The sequence below is a fragment of the Arachis hypogaea genome, chromosome 4 (genome assembly GCF_003086295.3).
Source record: "Arachis hypogaea cultivar Tifrunner chromosome 4, arahy.Tifrunner.gnm2.J5K5, whole genome shotgun sequence".
In the NCBI taxonomy this organism is placed as follows: domain Eukaryota; kingdom Viridiplantae; phylum Streptophyta; class Magnoliopsida; order Fabales; family Fabaceae; genus Arachis; species Arachis hypogaea.
In genome coordinates this window covers 97796859-97807282 of record NC_092039.1, presented here as the reverse complement: position 1 = coordinate 97807282, position 10424 = coordinate 97796859, and positions in this window count along the sequence as shown.

The window sequence follows — 10424 nt, the reverse complement described above, 5'->3', positions numbered from 1 at the left end:
TCTCCGGATATTCACTCTTTTTGAGTTTAAAAGGGACCTCAGGGATCACCTTCTTCAAGGCCACAACTTCATAGAAGTGGTCTTGATGCACCCTTGAGATGAATCTCTCCATCTCCCATGACTCGGAGGCGGAAGCTTTTGCCTTCCCTTTCCTCTTTCTAGAGGTTTCTCCGGCCTTGGATGCCATAAATGGTTATGGAAAAACAAAAAGAAATGCTTTTACCACACCAAACTTAAAAGGTTTGCTCGTCCTCGAGCAAAAGAAGAAAGAAGAGAGTAGAAGAAGAAGAAATGAAGGAGATGGAAATGGCTTTGTGGTTCGGCCAAAAGGGGAGAAGTATTATGTAGGTTGTGTGAAAATGAAAGAGTGAAGATGGGTTTATATAGGGGTGGAGAGAGGGGTAGGGTTCGGTCATGTATGGGTGGGTTTGGGAGGGAAAGTGGTTTGAATTTGAATGGTTAGGTAGGTGGGGTTTTATGAAGGATGGATGTGAGTGGTGAAGAGAAAGATGGGATTTGATAGGTGAGGGGTTTTTGGGGAAGAGGTGTTGAGGTGATTGGTGAATGGGTGAAGAAGAGAGAGAGTGGTGGGGTAGGTGGGGATCCTGTGGGGTCCACAGATCCTGAGGTGTCAAGGAAAAGTCATCCATGCACCAAGTGGCGAGCAAAAATGCTCTCTGTGCCAATTCTGGCGTTAAACGCCGGGCTGGTGCCCATTTTTGGTGTTTAACGCCAACTTCTTGCCCTTTCCTGGCGTTTAACGCCAGTCTGGTGCCCTTTTCTGGCGTTAAACGCCCAGAATGGTGCCAGACTGGGCGTTAAACGCCCATTTGCTACCCTTACTGGTGTTTAAACGCCAGCAATGTCTTCCTCCAGGGTGTGCTGTTTTTCTTTCTGTTTTTCATTCTATTTTTGCTTTTTCAACTGATTTTGTGACTTCTCATGATCATCAACCTACAAAAAACATAAAATAACAAAGGAAAATAGATAAAATATAACATTGGGTTGCCTCCCAACAAGCACTTCTTTAATGTCAGTAGCTTGACAGAGGGCTCTCATGGAGCCTCACAGATGCTCAGAGCAATGTTGGAACCTCCCAACACCAAACTTAGAGTTTGAATGTGGGGGTTCAACACCAAACTTAGAAGTTGGTTGTGGCCTCCCAACACCAAACTTAGAGTTTGACTGTGGGGGCTCTGTTTGGTTCTGTTTTGAGAGAAGCTCTTCATGCTTCCTTTCCATGGTGACAGAGGGATATCCTTGAGCCTTAAACACAAAGGATTCTTCATTCAATTGAATGATCAATTCTCCTCTGTCCACATCAATCACAGCCTTTGCTGTGGCTAGGAAGGGTCTGCCAAGGATGCTGGATTCATCCATGCACTTCCCAGTCTCTAGGACTATGAAATCAGCAGGGATGTAATGATCTTCAATCTTTACCAGAACATCCTCTACAAGTCCATAAGCTTGTTTTCTTGAATTGTCTGCCATCTCTAGTGAGATTTTTGCAGCTTGCACCTCAAAGATCCCTAGCTTCTCCATTACAGAGAGAGGCATGAGGTTTACACTTGACCCTAGGTCACACAAGGCTTCTTGAAGGTCATGGTGCCTATGGCACAAGGTATTGAGAACTTCCCAGGATCTTGTCTCTTCTGAGGTAATCTCTGCCTAGACAAGTCATCCAGTTCTTTGGTGAGCAAAGGGGGTTCATCCTCCCAAGTCTCATTACCAAATAACTTGTCATTTAGCTTCATGATTGCTCCAAGGTATTTAGCAACTTGCTCTTCAGTGACATACTCATCCTCTTCAGAGGAAGAATACTCATCAGAGCTCATGAATGGCAGAAGTAAATCCATTGGAATCTCTATGGTCTCAGTGTGAGCCTCAGATTCCCATGGTTCCTCATTGGGGAACTCATTGGAGGCCAGTGGACGTCCATTGAGGTCTTCCTCAGTGGCGTTCACTGCCTCTTCCTCCTCTCCTAGTTCGGCCATGTTGGTCATGTTAATGGCCTTGCATTCTCCTTTTGGATTCTCTTCTGTATTGCTTAGAAGAGTACTAGGAGGGAGTTCAGTAATTTTCTTGCTCAGCTGACCCACTTGTGCCTCCAAATTCCTAATGGAGGACCTTGTTTCAGCCATGAAACTTTGAGTGGTTTTGATTAGATCAGAGACCATGGTTGCTAAGTCAGAGTGGCTCTGCTTAGAATTCTCTGTCTGTTGCTGAGAAGATGATGGAAAAGGCTTGCCATTGCTAAACCTGTTTCTTCCACCATTATTGTTGTTGAAATCTTGTTGAGGTCTCTGTTGATCTTTCCATGAGAGATTTGGATGATTTCTCCATGAAGGATTATAGGTGTTTCCATAGGGTTCTCCCATGTAGTTCACCTCTTCCATTGAAGGGTTCTCAGGATCATAAGCTTTTTTTTTCAGATGAAGCGTCCTTAGTACTGCCTGGTTCATTTTGCATTCCAGACAGACTTTGAGAAATCATATTGACTTGCTGGGTCAATATTTTGTTCTGAGCCAATATGGCATTCAGAGTATCAATCTCAAGAACTCCTTTCTTCTGATTAGTCCCATTGTTCACAGGATTCCTTTCAGAAGTGTACATGAATTGGTTATTTGCAACCATTTTAATTAGTTCTTGAGCTTCTGTAGGCGTCTTCTTCAGATGAAGAGATCCTCCAGCAGAGCTATCCAAAGACATCTTGGACAGTTCAGACAGACCATCATAGAAAATACCTATGATGCTCCATTCAGAAAGCATATCAGAGGGACACTTTCTGATCAATTGTTTGTATCTTTCTCAAGCTTCATAGAGGGATTCTCCTTCCTTCTGTCTGAAGGTTTGGACTTCCACTCTAAGCTTACTCAATTTTTGAGGTGGAAAGAACTTTGCCAAGAAGGCATTGACTAGCTTTTCCCAAGAGTTCAGGCTTTCTTTAGGTTGTGAGTCCAACCATATCCTAGTTCTGTCTCTTACAGCAAAAGGGAATAGCATAAGTCTGTAGACCTCAGGGTCAACCCCATTAGTCTTGACAGTGTCACAGATTTGCAAGAATTCAGCTAAAAACTGATGAGGATCTTCCAATGGAAGTCCATGGAACTTGCAATTCTGTTGCATTAGAGAAATTAATTAAGGCTTAAGCTCAAAGTTGTTTGCTCCAATGGCAGGGATAGAGATGCTTCTCCCATAGAAGTCGGGAGTAGGTGCAGTAAAGTCACTGATGAGCGGATAATTTATATGCTTTTTGGCATTGTTTTTAGGTAATTTTTAGTAAGTTTAAGCTACTTTTAGGGATGTTTTCATTAGTTTTTATGTTAAATTCACATTTCTGGACTTTACTATGAGTTTGTGTGTTTTTCTGTGATTTCAGATAATTTCTGGCTGAAATTGAGGGACTTGAGCAAAACTCTGAAAAAGGCTGACAAAAGGACTGCTGATGCTGTTGGAATCTGACCTCCCTGCACTCAAAATGAATTTTCTGGAGCTACAGAACTCCAATTGGCGCTCTCTCAACGGCGTTGGAAAGTAGACATCCAGAGCTTTCTCGAAATATATAATAGTCCATACTTTATTTGGAAATTGACGACGTAACTTGGCGTTGAACGCCAAGTAGATGCTGCTGTCTAGAGTTAAACGCCAGAAAAACGTCATGATCCGGAGTTGAACGCCCAAAACACGTTATAACTTGGAGTTCAACTCCAAGAAAAGCCTCAGCTCGTGGATAGATCAAGCTTAGCCCAAGCACACACCAAGTGGGCCCCGGAAGTGAATTTATGCATCAATTACTTACTCATGTAAACCCTAGTATCTAGTCTAGTATAAATAGGATAAGTTACTATTGTATTAGACATCTTTGGTCTCAGTTTTATTTTATTCTTCATCTTAGGAGGCTATTGATCACATTCAGGGGCTGGCCATTCGGCCATGCCTGAACCTTTTACTTATGTATTTTCAACGGTGGAGTTTCTGCACACCATAGATTAAGGGTGTAGAGCTCTGCTGTACCTTAAGTTTCAATACAATTATTATTACTTTCTATTCAATTCTCTTCTATCCTTATTCCAAGATATACGTTATACTTAACTTGATGAATGTGATGATCCGTGACACTCATCATCATTCTCACCTATGAACGCGCGTGATTGACAACCACTTCCGTTCTACTTTAGGCCGGGCGCATATCTCTTAGATTCCCCAACAGAATCTTCGTGGTATAAGCTAGATAGATGGCGGCATTCATGAGGATCCAGAAAGTCTAAACCTTGTCTATGGTATTCCGAGTAGGATTCTGGGATTGAATGACTGTGACGAGCTTCAAACTCCTGAAGGCTGGGCGTGATGACAAGCGCAAAAGAATCAAGGGATTCTATTCCAACCTGATTGAGAACCGACAGATGATTAGCCGTGCTGTGACAGAGCATAGGAACGTTTTCACTGAGAGGATGGGATGTAGCCATTGACAACGGTGATGCCCTACATACAGCTTGCCATGGAAAGGAGTAGGAAGGATTGGATCAATGTAATAAGAAAATAGAGATACGATAGGAGCACAACATCTTCACACACTTATCTGAAATTCCCACTATTGCTTTACATAAGTATTTCTATCCCTTTTTTATTTTCTTTTTATTATTAATTTTCGAAACCCAAAACTATTTAATCTGCCTAACTGAGATTTACAAGGTAACCATAACTTGCTTCATACCAACAATCTCCGTGGGATCGACCCTTACTCACATAAGGTATTACTTGGATGACCCAGTACACTTGCTGGTTAAGTTGAACGGAGTTGTGTCCACACATAGTTGAAAAAGAAATGAATTTTACAAAATACAATAACAAAGGAATCACAATTTCGTCCACCAAGTTTTTGGCGCCGTTGCCGGGGATTGTTCGAGTATGGACAACTGACGGTTCATCTTGTTGCTCAGATTAGGTAATTTTCTTTTCAAAAATCTTTTTCAAAATTTTTCTTTTCTTTTTCGTTTTTTCCAACTTTGTTTTCGAAAAAAATTAATAAAAATACAAAAAAATTAGAAAATCATAAAAATAAAAAATATTTTGTGTTTCTTGTTTGAGTCTTGTGTTAATTTTTAAGTTTGGTGTCAATTGCATGCTTTAAAAATTTTTCTTGCATTTTTTGAAATTCCATGCATTCATAGTGTTCTTCATGATCTTCAAGTTGTTCTTGACAAAGTCTTCTTGTTTGATCTTGATGATTTCTTGTTTTGTGTCTTTTGTTGTTTTTCATGTGCATTTTTGCATTCATATTTTCCATGCATTACAAATTTCTAAGTTTGGTGTCTTGCATGTTTTCTTTGCATCAAAATTTTTCAAAAATATGTTCTTGATGTTCATCATGATCTTCAAAGTGTTCTTGGTGTTCATCTTGACATTCATAGTGTTCTTGCATGCATTAAGTGTTTTGATCCAAAATTTTCATGTTTTGGGTCATGTTTGTATTTTTCTCTCCCATAATTAAAAATTTCAAAAATCAAAAAAATATCTTTTCCTTATTTACCTCCAAATTTTCGAAATTTTGGGTTGACTTGGTCAAAAATTTTTAAAATTAGTGATTTCTTACAAGTCAAGTCAAAATTTCAATTTTAAAAAATCTTATCTTTGCAAAAATCTTTTTCAAAAATTATATCTTTTTCATTTTTTTCTATTTTTCGAAAATTTCAAAAATCTTTTTCAAAAATATTTTTCAAAACCTTTTTCTTATCTTTACATCTAATTTTCGAAAATTAGCTAACAATTAATGTGATTGGTTCAAAAAAATTTGAAGTTTGTTACTTTCTTGTTAAGAAAGGTTCAATCTTTAAGTTCTAGAATCTTATCTTGTAGTTTCTTGTTAGTTAAGTCATTTTAAAAATTAGATCTTTTTATCTTTTATCTTATCTTTTTCAAAATTTTTTTATCTTTTTCAAAATTTGATTTCAAAATATCTCATCTAACTTCCTATCTTCTTATCTTTTTCAAATTTAATTTTAATATCTTTTTCAATTAACTAACTAACTTTTTGTTTGTTTCCTATCTTTTTCAAAACCAACTAACTACTCTTCCCTCTCTAATTTTCGAAAATACTTCTCTCTTTTTCAAAAATTCTTTTTAATTGTTTTAAATTTTAATTTTAATCTTATCTTATCTCTAATTTTCGAAAATTACTAATCCCTTTTTCAAAATTGTTTTCGAAATTCTCCCTCTCTTGTCTTATTCTATTTATTTATTTAATTATTAACACTTCTCTTCACCTAAATATCCGAATCCCCTCTTCTACTTTCTTCTCCCCTTTCTTTTTCTACTAACATAAAGGAATCTCTATACTGTGACATAGAGGATTCCTCTTTCTTTTCTTGTTTTTTTCTCTTTCATATGAGCAGGAACAAGGATAAAGGCACTCTTGTTGAAATTGATCTAGAACCTGAAAGGACTCTGAAGAGAAAATTAAGAGAAGCTAAATTACAACAATCCAGAAACAACCTTTCAGAAATTTTCGAACAAGAGAAGGAGATGGCAGCCGAAAATAATAATAATGCAAGGAGAATGCTTGGTGACTTCACAAAGCCAACGTCCAAGTTTGATGGAAGAAGCATCTCCATTCCTGCCATTGGAACCAACAACTTTGAGCTGAAACCTCAGCTAGTTGCCTTAATGCAACAAAACTGCAAGTTTTATGGACTTCCATCTGAAGATCCTTATCAGTTTTTAACTGAGTTCTTGCAGATCTGTGAGACTGTAAAGATGAATGGAGTTGATCCTGAAGTCTACAGACTCATGCTTTTCCCTTTTGTTGTAAGAGACAGAGCTAGAATATGGTTGGATTCACAACCTAAGGATAGCCTGGACTCCTGGGATAAGCTGGTCACTGCCTTCTTGGATAAATTCTTTCCTCCTCAAAAGCTGAGCAAGCTGAGAGTGGATGTTCAAACCTTCAAACAAAAAGATGGTGAATCCCTCTATGAAGCTTGGGAAAGATATAAGCAGCTGACCAAAAGATGTCCATCTGACATGTTTCCAGAATGGACCATATTAGATATATTCTATTATGGTCTATCTGAATTTTCGAAAATGTTATCGGACCATTCTGCAGGTGGATCTATTCACCTAAAGAAAACGCCTGAAGAGGCTCAAGAACTCATTGACATGGTTGCAAACAACCAATTCATGTACACTTCTTAGAGGAATTCCGTGAATAATGGGATACCTCAGAAGAAAGGAGTTCTTGAAATTAATGCTCTGAATGCCATATTGGCTTAGAACAAAGCGTTGACTCAATAGGTCAACATGATCTCTCAAAGTCTGAATGGATGGCAACATGCATCCAACAGTACTAAAGAGGCAGCTTCTGAAGAAGCTTATGATCCTGAGAACCCTGCCATGGCAGAAGTTAATTACATGGGTGAACCTTATGGAAACACCTATAATTCATCATGGAGAAATCATCCAAATTTCTCATGGAAAGATCAACAAAAGCCTCAACAAGGCTTTAATAATGGTGGACGTAATAGGCTGAGCAATAGCAAGCCATATCCATCATCTTCTCAGCAACAGACAGAGAATTCTGAACAAAACACTTCTAATTTAGCCAATCTAGTCTCTGATCTGTCAAAGGCCACTCTCAGTTTCATGAGTGAAACAAGATCCTCCATCAGAAATCTGGAGGCACAAGTGGGCCAGCTGAGTAAGAAAATCATTGAAACTCCTCCCAGTATTCTCCCAAGTAATACAGAAGAAAATCCAAAAGGAGAATGCAAGGCTATTGATGTAATCAATATGGCCGAATGCACAAGGAAGGAGGAAGACGAAAATCCTAGTGAGGAAGACCTCCTGGGACGTCTCTCAAGCAAGAAGGAGTTTCTTATTAAGGATCCAAAGGAATCTGAGGCTCATATAGAGACCATAGAGATTCCACTAAATCTCCTTCTGCCATTCATGAGCTCTGAAGACTATTCTTCCTCTGAAGAGGATGAAGATGTGACTGAAGAGCAAGTTGCTCAATATTTAGGAGCTATCATGAAGCTGAATGCCAAGTTTTTTGGTAATGAGACTTGGGAAAGTGAGCCTCCCTTGCTCATTAATGACCTAGATACCTGGATTTAGAAAACTCTACCTCAAAAGAAACAAGATCCTGGCAAGTTCTTAATACCTTGTACCATAGGCACCATGACCTTTGAAAAGGCTCTATGTGATCTGGGGTCAGGGATAAATCTTATGCCACTCTCTGTAATGGAGAAGCTGGGGATCATTGAGGTACAACCTGCCTTGTTCTCATTACAATTGGCAGACAAGTCATTGAGACAAGCTTATGGAATAGTAGAGGACGTGTTAGTAAAGGTTGAAGGCCTTTACATCCCTGCTGATTTCATAATCCTAGACACTAGGAAGGAAGAGGATGAATGCATCATCCTTGGAAGACCTTTCCTAGCCACAGCAGGAGCTGTGATAGATGTCAATAGAGGTGAATTAGTCCTTCAATTGAATGTGGACTACCTTGTGTTTAAGGCACAAGGCCATCCCTCTGTGACAAAAGAGAGTAAGCATGAAGAGCTTCTCTCAGTTCAGAGTCAAGAAGAGCCTCCACAGTCAAACTCTAAGTTTGGTGTTGTGAGGCCACAACCAAACTCTAGGTTTGGTGTTAAGATCCCATATCCAAACTCTAAGTTTGGTGTTGGGACTATACAATTGACCTGATCACTAGTGGCTCCATGAGAGCCACAGTCAAGCTATTGACATTAAAGAAGCGCTTTTGGACAATTTTTTTATCTATTTTTATTTTTTTTTTTGTTTTTTAGTACATGATCATAGATCACGAAAAAATCATAAAAAAAAAAAAAAAAAACAGAAGAAAAAATCAACTGAGAAGCACAAGCCGTCAACGCCAGAAATGCATCTGGCGTTAACGCAGACAGAGCATCATTCTGGTGTTGAACGCCAGAAACAAGCTACATTCTGGCGCTGAACGCCAGGAATTTGCCCAGAGAAGAAAAGCTGGCGTTGAACGCCAGTAACAAGCATGAAACTGGCATTCAACGCCAGGAACATGCTTTACATAGGCGTTGAATGCCCAGAACGTGCACCAATGGGCGTTTAAACGCCAGAATGGGGTGCAAAGGCATTTTACATGCCTATTTGGTGCAGGGATGGAATTCCTTGACACCTCAGGATCTGTGGACCCCACAGGATCCCCACCTACTATATTCTCACCTTACCTCCTAATCCTATTTTTGTGATTACTCTTCCCCATGACACACTTCCCAACACTCTTCACCAATCACCTCAATTCCTCTTTCCAATCACCCCCTTCACCACTCACATCCATCCACTCTTCCCCATAAACCCCACCTACCTTCCAAAATCAAAAACATTTCCCACCCATTCCCATCCTAAATGGCCGAAACTTCACTCCCCCCTCTCCCTATATATACCCTTCCATTCTACTTCATTTTCACACAACACAACCCCTCTTCTTCACCTAGGCCGAACCTACATCTCTTCCCTCTACCATATTCTCTTCTTCTTCTTCTTCTTCTTCTCTTCTTTCTTCTATTGCTCGAGGACGAGCAATATTTTAAGTTTGGTGTGTGGTCAAAGCACAATCTTTTTTGTTTTCCACTACCATCAATGGCACCTAAGGCCGGAAAAGGAAAAGGGAAGACAAAAGCTTCCACCTCCGAGTCATGGGAGATGGAAAGATTCATCTCCAAAAGCCATCAAGACCACTTCTATGATGTTGTGGCAAAGAAAAAGGTGATCCTGAGATCCCTTTCAAGCTCAAGAAAATGAGTATCCGGAGATCCGACATGAGATCCGAAGAAGAGGTTGGGAAGTCTTAACCAACCCCATGCAACAAGTCGTAATCTTAATGGTTCAAGAGTTCTATGCCAATGCATGGATCACTAGGAACCATGATCAAAGTATGAACCCGAATCCAAAGAATTATCTCACAATGGTTCGGGGAAAATACTTAGATTTTAGCCCGGAAAATGTGAGGTTGGCGTTTCACTTGCCCATGATGCAAGAAGATGAACGCCCCTACACTAGAAGGGTCAACTTTAATCAAAGGTTGGACCAAGTCCTAATGGACATATGTGTGGAGGGAGCTCAATGGAGAATAGACTCCAAAGGCAAGCCAGTTCAACTAAGAAGACTGGACCTCAAGCCTGTGGCTAGAGGATGGTTGGAGTTCATTCAACGCTCCATCATTCCTACTAGCAACCGATCTGAAGTTACTGTGGATCGGGCCATCATGATTTATAGCATCATGATTGGAGAGGAAGTAGAAGTTCATGAGGTCATCTCCAATGAACTCTACAAAATAGCCGACAAGTCCTCCACCATGGCATGGCTAGCTTTTCCTCACCTTATTTGCCATCTATGTTACTCAGCTGGAGTTATCATAGAAGGAGACATTA